General features: G+C 41.0%; 1 pseudogene; it reads right to left on the reverse strand.

Moving 5' to 3' along the window:
* Nucleotides 1–12,107: 12,107 nt before the first annotated feature.
* On the reverse strand, nucleotides 12,108–12,225 carry LOC124607730 (annotated as a pseudogene).
* Nucleotides 12,226–16,596: the final 4,371 nt, after the last annotated feature.

The following is a 16,596-nucleotide window of genomic DNA, read 5'->3' on the forward strand; positions in this document are numbered from 1 at the left end:
GTCTTCATTCGTCCCTCCATTCACGCCTGTCGCGACACCACTGGAGGCGGGCTGCACGATGTTGGGGCGTGAGCGGAAGACGGCCTAACGGTGTGCGGGACCGTAGCCCAGCTCCATGGAGACGGTTGCGAATGGCCCTCGCCGATACCCCAGGAGCAACAGCGTCCCTAATTTGCTGGGAAGTGGCGGTGCGGTCCCCTACGGCACTGCGTAGGATCCTACAGTCTTGGCGTGAATTCGTGCGTCGCTGCGGTCCGGTCCCAGGTCGACGGGCACGTGCACCTTCCGCCGACCACTGGCGACAACATCGATGTACTGTGGAGACCTCACGCCCCACGTGTTGAGCAATTCGGCGGTACGTCCACCCGGCCTCCCGCATGCCCACTATACGCCCTCGCTCAAAGTCCGTCAACTGCACATACGGTTCACGTCCACACTGTCGCGGCGTGCTACCAGTGTTAAAGACTGCGATGGAGCTCCCTATGCCACGGTAAACTGGCTGACACTGACGGCGGCGGTGCACAAATGCTGCGCAGCTAGCGCCATTCGACGGCCAACACCGCGGTTCCTGGTGTGTCCGCTGTGCCGTGCGTGTGATCATTGCTTGTATAGCCCTCTCGCAGTGTCCGGAGCAAGTATGGTGGGTCTGACACACCGGTGTCAATGTGTTCTTTTTTCCATTTCCAGGAGTGTATAAAGAGCTCAGACAAGAAGAAAATTGAAGAACGTTGAAAATTACGTGGGTAGGTCGAGTAATTAATGAGAACGTACTGAATCTAACTGAAGAAGGAAGAAATTTATGGCACAACTTGACGAGTGATGTGTAATGAGTAAAACATGTAGGACAGCGCCTGGACACACAGTATAAGGGACATTCAAACGAAAAGGAGACCGATGGAAAAAAGAAAGTAAACTTTTTATTATTTCAAAAATAATCGCCATAATTGTTAATACATTTATCCTATTTTGAGACATGACGGTCAATGCCTTCATGGAAAATGTTTGCGGTTACCTGCGAAACGATGATCGCACCCAGGCATGCAGATCTTTGTCCGAAGCAAATCAACAGCCAAGGATGTTTTTCTCCAGGATTCCAAAAATATGGAAATCGCCTGAGGAGATATGGGGATTATATAGAGGATGTGTAAGGGCTTCCCAGCGACACTTATGCAGCGTTTTCGAAACAACCTTGGCGACAAATGGGCGGGCTGGTTTCTAAACCACGCTACTATTCGGAAAAAATAATGCCACAATCCATAGAATATTCACTGACTTTGCAGCAAACAAGTAACGTAAGGACCATCTGCAACTCAGACACGATCTATGCGTGACAAATCAAAATACTCACAAACCAATTAAGGATCCATACATTCTTCAAGGGGTTTGTGAACTACGGGGACTGGCGTTATAATGCTGGTTTATGCCGTTTAGTATTCCAGTCATGAAGATACAACAACAGAGGTACATCGCTTGATCACCTATCACATGTACTGTTGTCATATTTAATCGGTCCCCACACTGCGATTCTAGGTTCAAAAGTTGTTCAAATGGCTCTGAGCACTATGGGACTTAACATCTTAGGTCATCAGTCCCCTAGAACTTAGAACTACTTAAACCTAACTAACCTAAGCACACCACACACATCCATGTCCGTGGCAGGATTCGAACCCGCGACCGTAGCAGTCACGCGGTTCCGGACTGAAGCGCCTAGAACCGCACGGCCACCGCAGCCGACGCGATTCTAGGAGCCGGAGAGGTATGGGTCAAGAGAATCGCTACTTCCTGTGACCTCTTGTTAGGTAGTATACGGACACGATGGTGTCAACCTGACCCCGATAAAGGGAAGCAAGAAATCGCTGATGACCACAGAATTCTGGTCTGGTTTTACACCATGCGAGTCTCTGTTCTCCGTTGCATGGTATCAGCGATAAACCACACAAGGCAACTCGGGATCTCAACCCACATTCCAGAAATATATTCCGGGCGTTTCGTGGTGACACACTGGCTGTAACCTCTACCCTCATTTTAGCTCTCCTTTTATTCGTCAGGGCTCATTGAACAATGCTTCAGTACTCTCGCGTTGTAGCTCCTCATCTCACACTGTTGTCAATGCGATCTGGCATTATGATACTCCCATTTCCCTTAGGCCAATGATTCGATGTTACTCAAATAATGAAAGATGTCAATAAACTGCAAATTCACATCACTGGATTGCGACTCCCACCTGAAAACTGCAGTGACGTTAGACACATGTGCTACCACCATGTTCTCACGCTGCTCTACATCTGCATGACTGGTATTTCTCTGTACTGAAAATAACCTCGTATAAGGGTTAAATTTATCCACCATGACTCACAGGCGGGGAAATACTTTAGTATCAATTTGATAACGTAAATAGCGTAAGGCTTGCGATTTCTATCACTGCGGTTCTTACGCGGAGTTGTCCGGCCTCCAACAGTGTCATTGTTTTGTTTCAATTTTTACGTCGGATTTTCTATGTTGTCATTGGATCAGAAAGATCGATCCAGTCTTTAAGAAGAGTACAGAGGCGAAAATACACTCTTATTTCAGTGGCGTAAAGAACTGGAGCATACATTTAGTTCACGAGTGTGAATACACAGGTGGAGACCGAGTATATATGTGTCTGTGTCCTCGCGCGCGCACGCGCTCGTTGCCAGAATCACGGCAATATTTCTCTAAGCCTGTCAGTGATTGTGGAAAGATCGTATTATCTACATACTCAGTACTGAGATTCCACGTTTATGAGTACAATCATCAATGACAATTTGTGGCATAAATATTTAGAAATTTGAATTAACAAATTATTTTACTTCTGACTTGGCTAGTATAAAAATCTAGATAAACCAGAAAATAATGACCCTTTGAAATAACTGTCTTAGAAACCATTCTGATCACGATGTGCGATTTTGGGGAACGTGGAGCAGGATGACGGAAACCTGTCTCTTCCCGAATACAAGTGCAGTGTCCCAGTCATTGGATCACGAATGTCAGCGACGATAATTCGAAAACGTCATCCATTTAACATTTCATTATGTTAATTTTACTCATGCAACTGTTGTTATTGTGCTGCATCAGTGTAAAGGACGTATAAGGTACGCGGGAATCTGTGAGTGACGTGAAAGTCTCTCAAGGCCTCGGAAATCCGTTCCCAATTACAGGCATTCGGTCCAGTGCATTGTGATTCGTGACCTGATCTGATTGAGACTTGCACCTCCTAAACACCAACGAGTGGAGGGTAATCTGTTTGCGCCCAGTTTTCAAGAGATGCAATAGAGGCCATGATTAAGCAAAGCCGGTGACCTTCGGCGTTTAATCACAAAAGAAGTCTTTCACATCTCAAATTAACGGGCATTCACGTCTCTCGTCTGTGCGTAGCAGCTCTCAGACTTATTTGGAGCCCGGAATAAGTGACAGAGATAGAAAATTTAACTCCTAAGAAAGCGTCTTCGGCTCAGGAAATGCGCAGTAACATACCATACCTGTAAATTGTACGGTGTAGAGTTTCTGAAACTTGGAAACCTCATTCTAGACAATCTGAGAAACATTAAACCTACACGCTACCTATCATGTTGTAGAAAATCTTACTATTATTTCTCATGATAAACTAATCGTGTTTTGGTAAATTTCTTCATTTTGGTTTTAGGTTCGTTACTTCGTCCAGAGCGTCTGTGGGTGAACATTAGCGAGAAGACATGTTTGTCTTATCGCAATTATTCATTCTTTCTTTACGTGATTCATCATTATCTCATACGACCATACATGTCAACCTTTTCTAACTGAAGATTTAAGCAACTCAATGCGGCGGCCGTTAAAGACCCCCTGCGCGAGGCAATAATGTGAGTAAGACATTCGATTCTTTTCAGAGGAGTACCAAATTTTACACCTTTTCACTCAATCAAAGGGAATACTACAACGGCTCCCTGATCGAGGCTCTACAATTTCCTTCTCTACCTATGAACAGCTGGTGAATTTTCACTTGGTCTTCAGTAGCACAAGGTCAGTTATTCTGTTACTAAGGCTCTTCACGCGACGCACTCGGCTCTTTGGTGTCTCTTCAAGTTTATTTCTCACTGTCTGTTCCTGTATTATACATATACATATGCACAAATGAGGGTGGAATGGCATGAGACGAATGCTCTTAATGAGTAACTGACACAAAAAAGTGGTTGGAAAGACGACGAAGAACATGTGTCAAACAGGAAAAGCAATAATATCTACCGGCAAACGCACATGTTATTAAATTCTTCTCTATCGTTTTTCTTTCTTCTCGGATGGGCCAACTAAGGATTACCTGCCAATTTCAGTTTCTTATTCGTTGTTATTTTCTTGCAGAACTCTTTCATCTGTTCACTATGTTCTTTCTTCCTGTCTTCTGACCACTACGTACCAGTTTTTTTACTCTTGTACCTTCGAGTCCTTCCACATTCAAACTGTTTCCTTAAACACCTCTGTGCCAGTCGTTTCCTCTGGTTTTTTCATGTTTCTTAATCCTTTTTTACTTCATGGTTCTAGTTTGTTTACTTCCTATCCAACAAATATTAGAAGATATTTTCTGTTAATCTACTGTTTCGCATTCGATATGAATGTCCCAGAAATACGTCTTCTTTTCCTCATTACTTCTGATATATTTTCTATTTTTCAATAAATTTGATCATTACTCCGTAATTCCAAACTTTCTAAAGCTTTTCATCGGCCTAATGTTTTTCTAGTAATTCACTTTTCTAGTAATTCACTTTTCTAGTATTTCTGATTTAACTAAATTATAATGTAATGCTACATATTCGCTAACACATTGACGTTCTGACTTCACTACTATATCGTAATGTTTTATTTTTGCACCGAGCGAGGTGGCACAGTGGTTAGCACACTGGACTCGCATTCGGTATGACGACGGTTCAAACCCACGTCCGGCTATCCTGATTTAGGTTTTCCGTGATTTCCGTAAATCGCTTCAGGCAAATACCGAGATGGTTCCTTTCAAAGGGCACGCCCGATTTCCTTCCCCATGCTTCTCTAAACCGGTGGGACCGATTACCTCGCTGTTCGGTCCCCTTCCCCCATATCAACCAACCTTATTTTTGCGTTTTAGAGTGACATTTTTGTTGTAGAAGCCTTTGGTTATACCATATGCCCTTCCCATATTATATAGCTTTTCGTTTATTCCAAACCATTTTCTTCGATTATCTGCCCACGACATAAACATTTTTTAATCTTTTCAATTTGAACAATCTGTGTTTCAGAAACGTCGGTGCAATTTTAATGTTTGTAAAAAAATTAGTTTCCTCTGTTGAAATTCTTACGCAGGTCCTACTGGCTATTTCTTCCAAAATATTAATTTGTGTTGCAGCAGATGCCACATTTTCAGAAAATGTAGCGAAGTCGTCTGCGAATGCGACACAATTATTCCAGTATTCTTGTTTCTTCTTCTCAATTTATTGGTAAAGTATTATATGCATTCAGTTTTTCATTCCGAATTCGCACTACTTTTTCTAGAACACAGTTAAAAGGAACTGGCGATAGGCTACTGCCTTGCCATGCAGCTGTCTTTATTTCGAAGAGCTAAGATATTTCTGCCATATATTTCACTTTAAATACTGCGTCTGTAAGCGTTTCATGAAACATATTTGTTGACTTAGACTTCAGAGTAAATTCTCGGATTATTTTATCGGTAGTTTATCTGTCAACGTAATGAAAGGCTTTTATGATTACTGCAGTAACTTTTGAATTCAATGATATGTGGCGAATGATTGAGTTCAGGCAAATTATTTGCTCAGAGAATGATCAGCAGTTCCTGAAATCACTTATAATGCATTATGAGGTGTTTTGTTGGAACGAACGATGTGGCACTTTCAATGAAATAACAATTATAAAAAAAAAACTTTTAAATAGTTACTTTTTAATTTTTTATGATTTTTTTTTTCCTTTGTTTCTATACGTACGTACGAACTTTGTTGTCGAACCTCTTATTTACGCGTGGTAATAAAAATTCATCTAGACAGAATTAAGTACATTTAAAATTACGCGAATTCATATTAACTGATTAAGAATATTTAGTTGAGAACTAAATCTTTTACATAATTCGGCCTTGGCACACAATTTCTAAATGCATTGGTTTTTTTTAAATATTTACTGAATTCTTTCCCGGCGTTAGCTATTAAACACAAGACTGTCTCTATTAGCAGAAAATGGTTAAATATTGCCAAGCCGACGTTTAATTATCATTGATAAAACACACTTCACTATACATTTAAGTTATTTGAAAGAACCAACAAATTGTTAATCAACGTTAACTATCCGCCTATGAATGCACAAATGTGAAACTAGTAATAAATTCCGTCAGTCTCAGGATCGCTGTAAAAGAAAAACATTTTCGTAATTCACTGCTAATTTATATCTTCTCCCGATTTACGGGTTTGGTAAATTTTTCTTAGCGGAACAATTTTTTAAATGTGCCGCCGCTGCAAATCGTTCGGCCGCGGCACAGCCCAGCAACACCAGCGATCATTGCTAAAAATGCTGAAAATTCTTTAAAGAAATATTATAGATGACATGGGTAAGCTAATTTACATTAGTAATACACACTTTTGATAAATTATAGTGTATTTAGACCACAACAATAATTCAACTTACATTAGTTTGTAATTTCTCCTCTAATGGCGGCTAACTCTAGATACAGACAAAAGAAGTCTACCCATTCATAAAATGCTACGTCACAGCTTCCTCTCTCTCTCAGCTCTCGAGGAAGACGACAAAGACGCACAACATGCGGTGTTATTTATATTATTGCTGACCATTAACATCTCTTTGTAGTCTTACAACATTATTTTCCTCTGTGGCTGAATTTTACATTTTTGCTATCGCAGATATTGGTACATTTCGCAATTACATTATGAGTATAGAAATATTACTATCATAAATACATCGAGAATATTACTACAGAAAATATTACAATAATAACGAATGTCCTTTACACAAAATTAAATAATATTTTTTGTTAAATAATTACAGTATATACAAATTGCTTCATAGCGGCGTATATAGTACAGTCAAATTTTAGTTTATTAATAGTATGATTGTTGCCAGGGAACGTTACACACTGAAATATCGTTCTTAACTTTCAGTTAAAATGTACTCCTCGTACGGGAATTGCACAATGTGTGTAGGAGTATAGGTTCTGATGCAGGAACGGTGACATATGGAAGTTTATATACAGCCAGGAGTCGTCCACGAATAGCCAAAGCGGTTAAGATGACCGCTAGCAAAACTGCGATATCCAGGGTCGAGTCCTGGTATGGCACAGATTTTCATTGTCTTTATTCCCTTATACAGCTGTTGGTAGTTTATATTGACAACTGCGAGTATATGTCATGGAGTCTCTACTACTTCTGATGAACGTAGAAAGCTGTACTCAGTAATGGCATACCTTTCATAATTCTGATTGCTCGTTTGCGTTTTGAAAGGTGTGCAGGTAGGTTATCCGTTACATTTTATACTGGTAATCTGATTTCTCGACGAGGAGGAATTTGAATGTTTTTTCTCTACAACTATTTCTAGTTCTTTTAAACACAAAGAACAAATATTGGGTAAAGAATTCACGTTTAAACTGCCCAGAAAGAATTTCTTTTCAAACGTTATTCCAAGCTTCCTCCGACTCAAACCTCTGACTGCAGTTGCTGGAACTACCCAGAACCTTTTGACCCGATGCACTGCATGAAGCAGGAGATAGTGCATTCGTTTAACCGACTTTACGTACTGCAATTGAAATTGTATCAATAACAAAATTACGGTCTTATCACGGATTGCGCGGCTCCTCCCGTCGGAGGTTCGAGTCCTCCCTCGGGCATGGGTGTGCCTGTGTTGTCCTTAGCGTAAGTTAGTTTCAGTTAGATTAAGTAGTACGTATACCCAGGGACCGATGACCTTAGTAGTTTGGTCCCATAAGATCTTACCACAAGTTTCCAAATTTTTGGAATAGGGCAATGCGATCATCTGAGTGGTCAGCGTGACAGACTGTCAATCCTAAGGGCCCGGGTTCGATTCCCGGCTGGGTCGGAGATTTTCTCCGCTCAGGGACTGGGTGTTGTGTTGTCCTAATCATCATCATTTCATCCCCATCGACGCGCAGGTCGCCGAAGTGGCGTCAAATCGAAAGACCTGCACCAGGCGAACGGTCTACCCGACGGGAGGCCCTAGCCACACGACATTTCCATTTATATATCTGGTACGTGTAAACCCCTCACATCTGCGTACTTTCGAAGTCATCCACCGAACTAGGGTAGACCCTTTCTTGTCTACTGGAATTCAGCAAACAATGTCTTTGCTCTATCAACCACCCATTCACATGGCTACATGAACAGCCTGTCTCCATTACACTATCCGTGGTGCGGTGGTTCAGTAGACTAGCGCTAGACTCCAAATCCAAAGATCCGGGCGTTCTATTCCCAGTCGATTGCATGACGATATATGGCACTTATCGCTTCTTTCTCCTCTGGTAACGGTTTTTTAACACAAAAAAGTCTATGGTACACTATAACTCCCTCTTTCACTGGCTAAATCAGTTCCAAGGTCGAAGGAAGACGAAGGGATACCACCTCTGATAGGACGATGCTTACCCATTAAAGGACTGTGGTGTTGAAAAGAACCATTGGGTTTACGACTGCTTTAATTTTACGGTGATGATAACGTCTTTTACTCCATTTGCTTTCTGATATAGTTTTTCTCTTATCTCTGCTGGTCATTTCTAATATATATATCTCAGCATTTCTTGCTGAGGAACAAATACGTTTTAAACGATTTTTCCACCTGAATTATACATGTTTGCCATGCGCCAAAACTTGGTGATACACAATGGTTCTAAGATTTCGTTCTAAGACACATCTGAAGCTAGGCTTGAAACCCTGTTTAGTTTGACGAAGGCACTCCCAGTCTTTTTTACTCTTCTGTTTATTTTTGCCAATTCAGCCATCGTCATCAGCTAGACTAAATACAAAAACTCATTATCTGGCTGCATGACTTCCTTCTTAATCTGCACTACTTTCTTTTCAATGTATTGGTTATACGCTGTTTTGGTCTTCTTGTAATTAATTATTAGGTTTACATCCAAACATTCATATTAACTTCTCTCATTCGTTGTTGAATTGCGTCTCCAGCACACCCAAACGTTATAATCAAAACAAAAGTGATTCTTGTATGTTTCGTTAAAACTCACTCCTTCTTAGGTTTCCAGTTAAAGGTCTGTCCTTTTGTGTTTTATGAAATACTTTTATCCATAAAAGCTTGACAAAGTGGTCATTGATACTCAACGCCCCATTCTACGACTTTGTTTACGACTTGTAGATTGTGCTATATACGAGGGTTGGAACTTTAATAGTGGCAACTATTTACTTACAGCTCGTACAAATTAGATACGTGGTTCAAGGTTTTACTGACTTTCAGAGTAGTCACCAGTATTGTGTATAACCCGTTGCCAGCGACGTGGAAGTCGTGTGATACTCTTAGCAGTGCCAGTTGTGTTGACAGTTCGAGTGGCGCGGTCTATCGCCCAACGAATTTGTAGCAGTTCTGAACCGAAAGCCATGAAGTGTTTCCTTCAGTTTAGAAATCGAGTTGAAATCACGAGGGCTTAAGTCAGGGGAGTGCAGTAAGTGGTATAGCATTTAGCAGCCCTATCAGTCAAGCAAATAAGTAACAGCTTGCACTGTACGTGCTCGAGTATTGTCTCTAAGCTGGTCATAGATTGTGTTTCAAGAATGAACAGCATAGAGAAAGGAGGATGACACTTTCTGCAGGACCTGACCATCATTGTGCAGGACAATGCTGAAGCACGTACAGTGCAAGCTGTTACTGATTTGTTTGACTCATGGGGCTCCTAACTGCTACACCACCTACTGCACACCCCTGACTTAAGTCCTCGTGAGTTCAAATCGAATTCTAAACTGAAGGAAACACTTCACGCCATTCGCTTCAGAACTGCTACAAATTCGTTGGGCAATAGAACGCGCTGCTCGAACTGTCAACACAACTGACACTGCTATGAATATCCTACGACTTCCACATCGCTGGCAACGGGTTATACACAATGCTGGTGGCTACTCTGAAGGTCAGTAAAGTTTTGAAACACGTATCTATTTTGTACGAGCTGTAAGTAAATAGTTGCCACTATTAAAGTTCCAATCCTCGTATACAGGGTGGTTATAATTAAACTTTGCCGGCCTCGGTGGCCGAGCGGTTCTAGGCGCTTCAGTCCGCAACCGCGCGACCGCTACGGTCGCAGGTTCGAGTCCTACCTCGGGCATGGATGTGTGTGATGCCCTTAGGTTAGTTAGGTTTAAGTAGTTCTACGTTCTAGGGACTGATGACCTCAGAAGTTAAGTCCCATAATGCTCAGAGCCAATATGCTATGCCCCCCTCTCCCGTTCAAACAGAGCGCTGAGCAGTTGTGAATTTACACCTGTAGTGCGGGGCTTCAGGCTGTTCTGGATGCTGATGGTAGCCACACAGAGCAGCGTTTGTAACCCGGAACATAAACATGGTATACACTTAACAAATGTTACCCTCTTATGTGGAAATTAAGATTTGTTTCTGTCAATAGTTTATTCATTAGTTTTCTTCCATATCTCCTTACAAATGTTTCCACGAAGTTTCATCCTGATATGATCACTGGTTTTTTTGGAGGTTCCCTCAATTATCGAAATTTTAATTATAACAATTACGAAAGCCAGCCGGTGCCCCTGCTAGCTTAAAAAACTAATAATCTTCACGTGGTTGGTTCAGTGAAACACTTGTTAATTATAGAGAGAAGGCTGCGAGGTCTATAATTTTACATGTATTTTCAGTCTTCTTGTCTTGTGAAGGAGGAAAACTGCAGCATTGTGGTTTTGTATTCTTTCACAAATACTCTGAAAATAATGTCACACGTTTCTCCTGTATAGCTTGTCATTCCAACCTTATCAGACGCAGTATCTTAAGTCACTTCCTTGGTACAGAAAGGTGTCCATCATAAGGAACACATATTTTCCGTAACTTTCCAGCAGCCTTAAAGTGGTTAACTACCAATAAAAATCAGTTTGAGAGGAGTCTAAATGATTTACTGGTGGCCAACTCCTTCTACTCCATTGACGAATATCTTAGCACAAACGACTGATTCGTACATGTTACTACTAATATCAAATAATGTAAAATTTAACTGCTGTATATCTTCAGTGCAGTAATGTGGTCATTGTAAATGTGTGTTGTAAACTGGTGATGTGTGACTACAATAGCCAAAATATTATCATATACACATCAGTGACTCTTACTTTCAGATGTTTTCTGTCGACTTTGTTATGACCTATTACATGAAAACATGTTAAAATTTTTTTTACTTATTCCACTCCATGAGGACCATTTCACTTGGAATCTGTGGAAGGGCATATTGGCATACTTTTTTCCTTTTTAAACATGTATTATTTATTCTTGTTTTATGACATGTTCCTCTTCAAAGGTCTCCTCACTATGGACGTATGGAACGAAAATTACATCTTATGGTATCACGAATCGATACAAACCCATGGGCGTCGCGAAGCTGGCAACAAAACTCAAGTTTGCATCAGAAGCTGATCGTGTAGGATTCAGCGAACCCAATGGTGCGCCTCCACTTAACCATGCATCCCAACGGCTGTGGACAATGTCTTCTGCCGCCACGATATAGAACGGCCGGCGGCAGCGACTCACGCCTCCCCCCCCCCCCCCCCCCCCCTACACATCGCCCGTCCTTCATCGCCGTCCGCTCCCCCCCTCCCCCCCCTCATGCACTTGGAACCTCTTGGCTATGACACTTAGTACAGCGAGCCTCATCGTAGTTAACATTGTGACAGCTGGACTCTGTTTCTTACTAAAACTCCGTCCGAACAGGCCGTGGGAGGTCCAACGGCACCGACCGGCCGCCGTGCCATCCTCGGCCCAGAGGCGCCACTGGATGCGGATACGGAGGGGCATGTCGTCAGCACACCGCTCTCCCAGCCGTTTTGTCAGTTTACGAGACCGAAGCCGCTATTTCTCAATGAAGTAGCTCCTCAGTTTGCCTCACAAGGGCTGAGCGCCCCTCTTGCCAACAGCACTTGGCAGACCCGATGGTCACCCAACCAAGTGCTAGCCCAGCCCGACAACGCATAACTTCGGTGATCTGACGAGAACCAGTGTTACCACTGCGGCAAGGCCATTAGCCTATGTTTCTTACTGCATTCCTTGTAATGAGTCTTCGTACGCTTGGAGAAATGTAAGTTAAGTAAATCTTCTGCTACTGTGTTAACTTGTTCACTGATCATTTATGCCTGTCCAGCTATCCTAAACTACTGTTACCTAACTACTCTTGTAGTGCTACAACGATGAAAATTAATATTACGACGATGTCAAACCTTATTTTCATGATTTAAAGAAGTATTCATAATATTAAAAATGTAATTATAATTTTATTATTTTCATTTTGGTGCTCAGCGTATCAAAGACTTTCTAGTGCACGGAATAAATTAGCATTGTTTGTACTACGAAACGATATATGATTGTTAAGGGTTAAGCACGTAATAATTTGATGTAAGACATTTCGTTTAGTCTAAATTTTGTTCTCGTACTGGTCGGTAGAGAAGGAAAAGTTCCTTAATCAATATGAAGGTATAAAGGCTGTAAAAAGGAGAGAGAGAGAAGGTAAATACAATTTATTCAAAACAAATATCTTGAAGGTGTAACGCCTTGTGATTTGCTATAACTAAAAATTGCGAGGTCTAATCTGAGTCTGTCCTGAATAACAGCGAAGAACATTTATGTTATCACATATTTTCTTCGTTTGACCACGGTTGTGATTCGCATGTTTCTTTTTGTTACGCGACGTGTTATAAATATTTTCATTATAAGCGCAAAAGTGCACACAGCTTTAATCGAACCTGCGTCTTTCGGGAACGATAACTTTTAATCAGTACCATTACGCAAATACCGTCTAAATCGCAACCGTGATCGCAAAAGTGTTTCCTGGACCAAATAATTCTTATAAAATGTGTATTCTCCAAAGCGAGTAGTATTGCACTATCACTGACTCGCAACAATCGAAACAGTAAAAAACGGTGCTTAAATAAAATTGCTACCTTTTAATAATTATAATTATCCCATTAAATAAATAAATAGCAATTCAGTGGCTATCCCATCAATAAACAGAGGGGGCAATTCACTCTGTAGCCTATCTCCCCTTACCGTTGTGTACGAAAGGTCTAGGTCACCTGCTCTTCCAAGCTAGCGCGAGGTGCTTTTAGATGTACCAACAGATCGGCATTACACCACAACTTAGAGTTTCCGCCCGTTCCATTGGTGCCTCGGATGAATGACTACTAATCTGCCGGTGTGCCCATTGTAATTAAACTTGTTTTCTTGACCACTATTGGATCGATTCGTAGGGGGCTGTAGTATATTCCTAGATTCCTCATCCATACTGTTCCTCGAAACGTCCCCACTTCTATGCGATAGCGACAGTTATCTAAAAGTCTGAAAGTTTAGATTGATCATCGTTTCCGTAATGAAACAAATCTGTGACCTTTTGAGCTGCCCTTCTTTCTATACGCTCAGTATTCCTTGTTAGGCCTATTTGGTATGGAACATACACGCTTAGACATTACTTAATGAATGGTTCGCACCAGTGTTTTGTAAACAATTCGTAGACTCACTGCATTTTTACCATTATCTCAACAACGAACCGGAATCTGCTACCTGCTTCATCCATCATTGAGCCAATGCAATCATTCCTTTCCCATCCCTACAAATGGTTACTCGTTGGTTTTGTATGAGTTGACTGATTTTGTTTGTGTCATACTGATACTGTAGTCACAGGCTATCACGTTCTTGGTTTTTGAAGTGTGCAATTTTAATATACAAACAATTAAAGAAAGTTGTCAATCTTTTCCCCTCTTTGAGACCTGGAAATTTGTGTGGCCTTTCCTTTTAGATAGCCTACACAGGTTGGTAGGACATGTTCTGAGGCATCAAGGGATCACCAATTTAGTATTGGAGGGCAGCGTGGAGGGTAAAAATTGTAGAGTGAGACCAAGAGATGAATACACTAAGCAGACTCAGAAGGATGTAGGTTGCAGTAGGTACTGGGAGATGAAGAAGCTGGCACAGGATAGAGTAGCATGGAGAGCTGCATCAAACCAGTCTCAGGACTGAAGATCACAACAACAACAGCCTACACAGACATATAAAGGGATCGCGGAATGCTTTTTTTCTTTTGTTAGTAATTTGCAACCTGTCATTTTAACTAATGGAATGTGGTGTCTGCCCAACACAGGTTTGTGTTTAGTTTAGTTCAAAAATTTTATTATCTCCAGTTGTTCTCTTGCGACATTTTCGTTGTGTATTCTCACATCTACTCAAAGACGTATGCGAATAGTTTTCCTTAATTCATTATATTCTTCCTTGCACCTATTATCATTTACATCAAACTCTTAACCTTGTTCTTACTTTCATTTTGTAAAGGGACAGGGGTATCGTTATTAAGAACACTTTGTAATACAAGAAGAGCTAGTCAGGGAAGCGAGATAAAAAGAGGATGCTTCTAATGCGTACGTCACGTTCAGGACGTTATGGACATGTGTTAATGGTCTGACTTTAAGAGATTACGTGGGCCCAATAAAAGCGTTAACACAGATTATAAACATAACGGATAATTCGGATATGCCAAAAAGCAAATTCAGTGGTAAGTGATAAAGCAAGTATTTGCTTAGAGCTCATTACTGTAAGGTACAGTTATTCCCTTCCTGCAGCATTAATATACCAATCACGTCGATGGAGCGGGTGTTCAGTTAACTAAAGGGTGCCTTAACACAGACAATAGAACAAAACGGTGGACACAGCTGAACTATCATAAACATGGCTAGCCACGTGTTCAATACGAATGTGAGATGGATCAGTTAGGACAAACTTAATCTGAATAACTTGCGTATATTCACACAGCCAAGCATGTTAGGATGCTACGGATGATATTAAGTTTCACATATCATTACTGTTGAGCCTTCTGGAGTATAATCGGGGAGGAAGCAGGCAATTTGTAGATCCGATATCGTGATAGCAAAAGTGTGATAAAAGCTATAAATGAAAAAAGAAAAAGAAATCTTTACATACACTGATAATAATTCTACAAGTAATTTCGCGTATTATAAGAAGGATTATTGCTTTACGTGGTAGATATAAGAAAGGGGCGAGTGTCACGGATTGCCGACCAAAACTACGACCAACACTGAGGAAACAACGCAACTCGAGTGGAATGAGCAAAACTAGATTCGCTGAAGGCGTTAATATTTATATTTAATCAACTCATAATGAATTTAATCTAGCCATGGTATCACGTGGCAGATAAAAGATCAAAGTCTAAAATCCTGGTACATGTGTTAAAAATTACGAATATTTCCTTAACAATGATCTCTGTAAACCTCGTGAACAAACAAATGAATTTGGACTTAAACGACTCCTGAAAGACTTTTCGCATCGTGAGCGCATTTTATAGTGGACAGACGCCTCCATATTAAAAGCACTCTGCTTAAAAAAATTAAGCGAATGAAAAAAAAAAACGTAATTGCAAAACGTTATCGAATTATACTGCTGAAAGGAACAGATAAAACTTCGCCACATACTGAAATGATTCAAATCACTACCCACCTCCAGATCGTAACAGTAAGCTCTGCAGACTGTGGCATTATACTAGCGCGTCTGGAACGAGAGTGCCTGAACATCTGGCGATTTTCGAGGTCGTGTCCTACCGGAGGGTGGGTGGAAGGACCGGCTTTTTGTCTAGTGTCAACCGCTGCTAAGATGTGTTTCGGCGGTGCCGCAGACTTGACCGGAGTTCACTACTATGCTCAGTTATGAGAGTATCCTCCGTTTCTTAGAGCTCAGACATTCAGGACACACGGGAGGTTAACTATCCGCGTCTCCGAGAAACTTTCAAGCCACACTCATTCACTCATCCAGTGATTTAATGGGTGCAAACACATAACAAATAAACACTTTTTTCAACTAATCTTTCCTCTAGAGGCTCGTCAAAAAGTAGGAGAGTGACTTGCACATTGTAAACAGCCTCGAATATTCTGAACTGTCATCTCTTAAGAAGCGGACTAACACTATCATTTCAATCTGTTTTGTTCATACATGCAACATTTACTGTTGGATGAGTGCCTTTCTTAAGTAATTTGCCCTCTCGTCTAAATCTAAAAGTCTTTTTCTCCTAAGTAAACAAGTTTATTTCATGTTTTAATCTGTTGTATCTCCACATTCTTTGATAAATTTTCATAATCTTCTTTTCTGACTTTCTACCTGATGACTCTGTATCCATTAGTTTTTTATCTACTTCTCCCTCTGCATTTTACGACTTTAATGTACAATATCTGTGCTGTTTTTTGAAATGTGATGAATTTAACTTTTTGTTCCTTTTGGTCCTTGCCAAGCCCTTTTTTCTATCTGCTCTCTTGTGAAAGAATTCTACTAAAGTAGAATCTCTGGTACTTTAAGGAACCAACTGAAGAAACTTTTTCACTTTCTCCCCTCTCCCATTATTACACT

The sequence above is a fragment of the Schistocerca americana genome, chromosome 3 (genome assembly GCF_021461395.2).
Source record: "Schistocerca americana isolate TAMUIC-IGC-003095 chromosome 3, iqSchAmer2.1, whole genome shotgun sequence".
Lineage (NCBI taxonomy): Eukaryota > Metazoa > Arthropoda > Insecta > Orthoptera > Acrididae > Schistocerca > Schistocerca americana.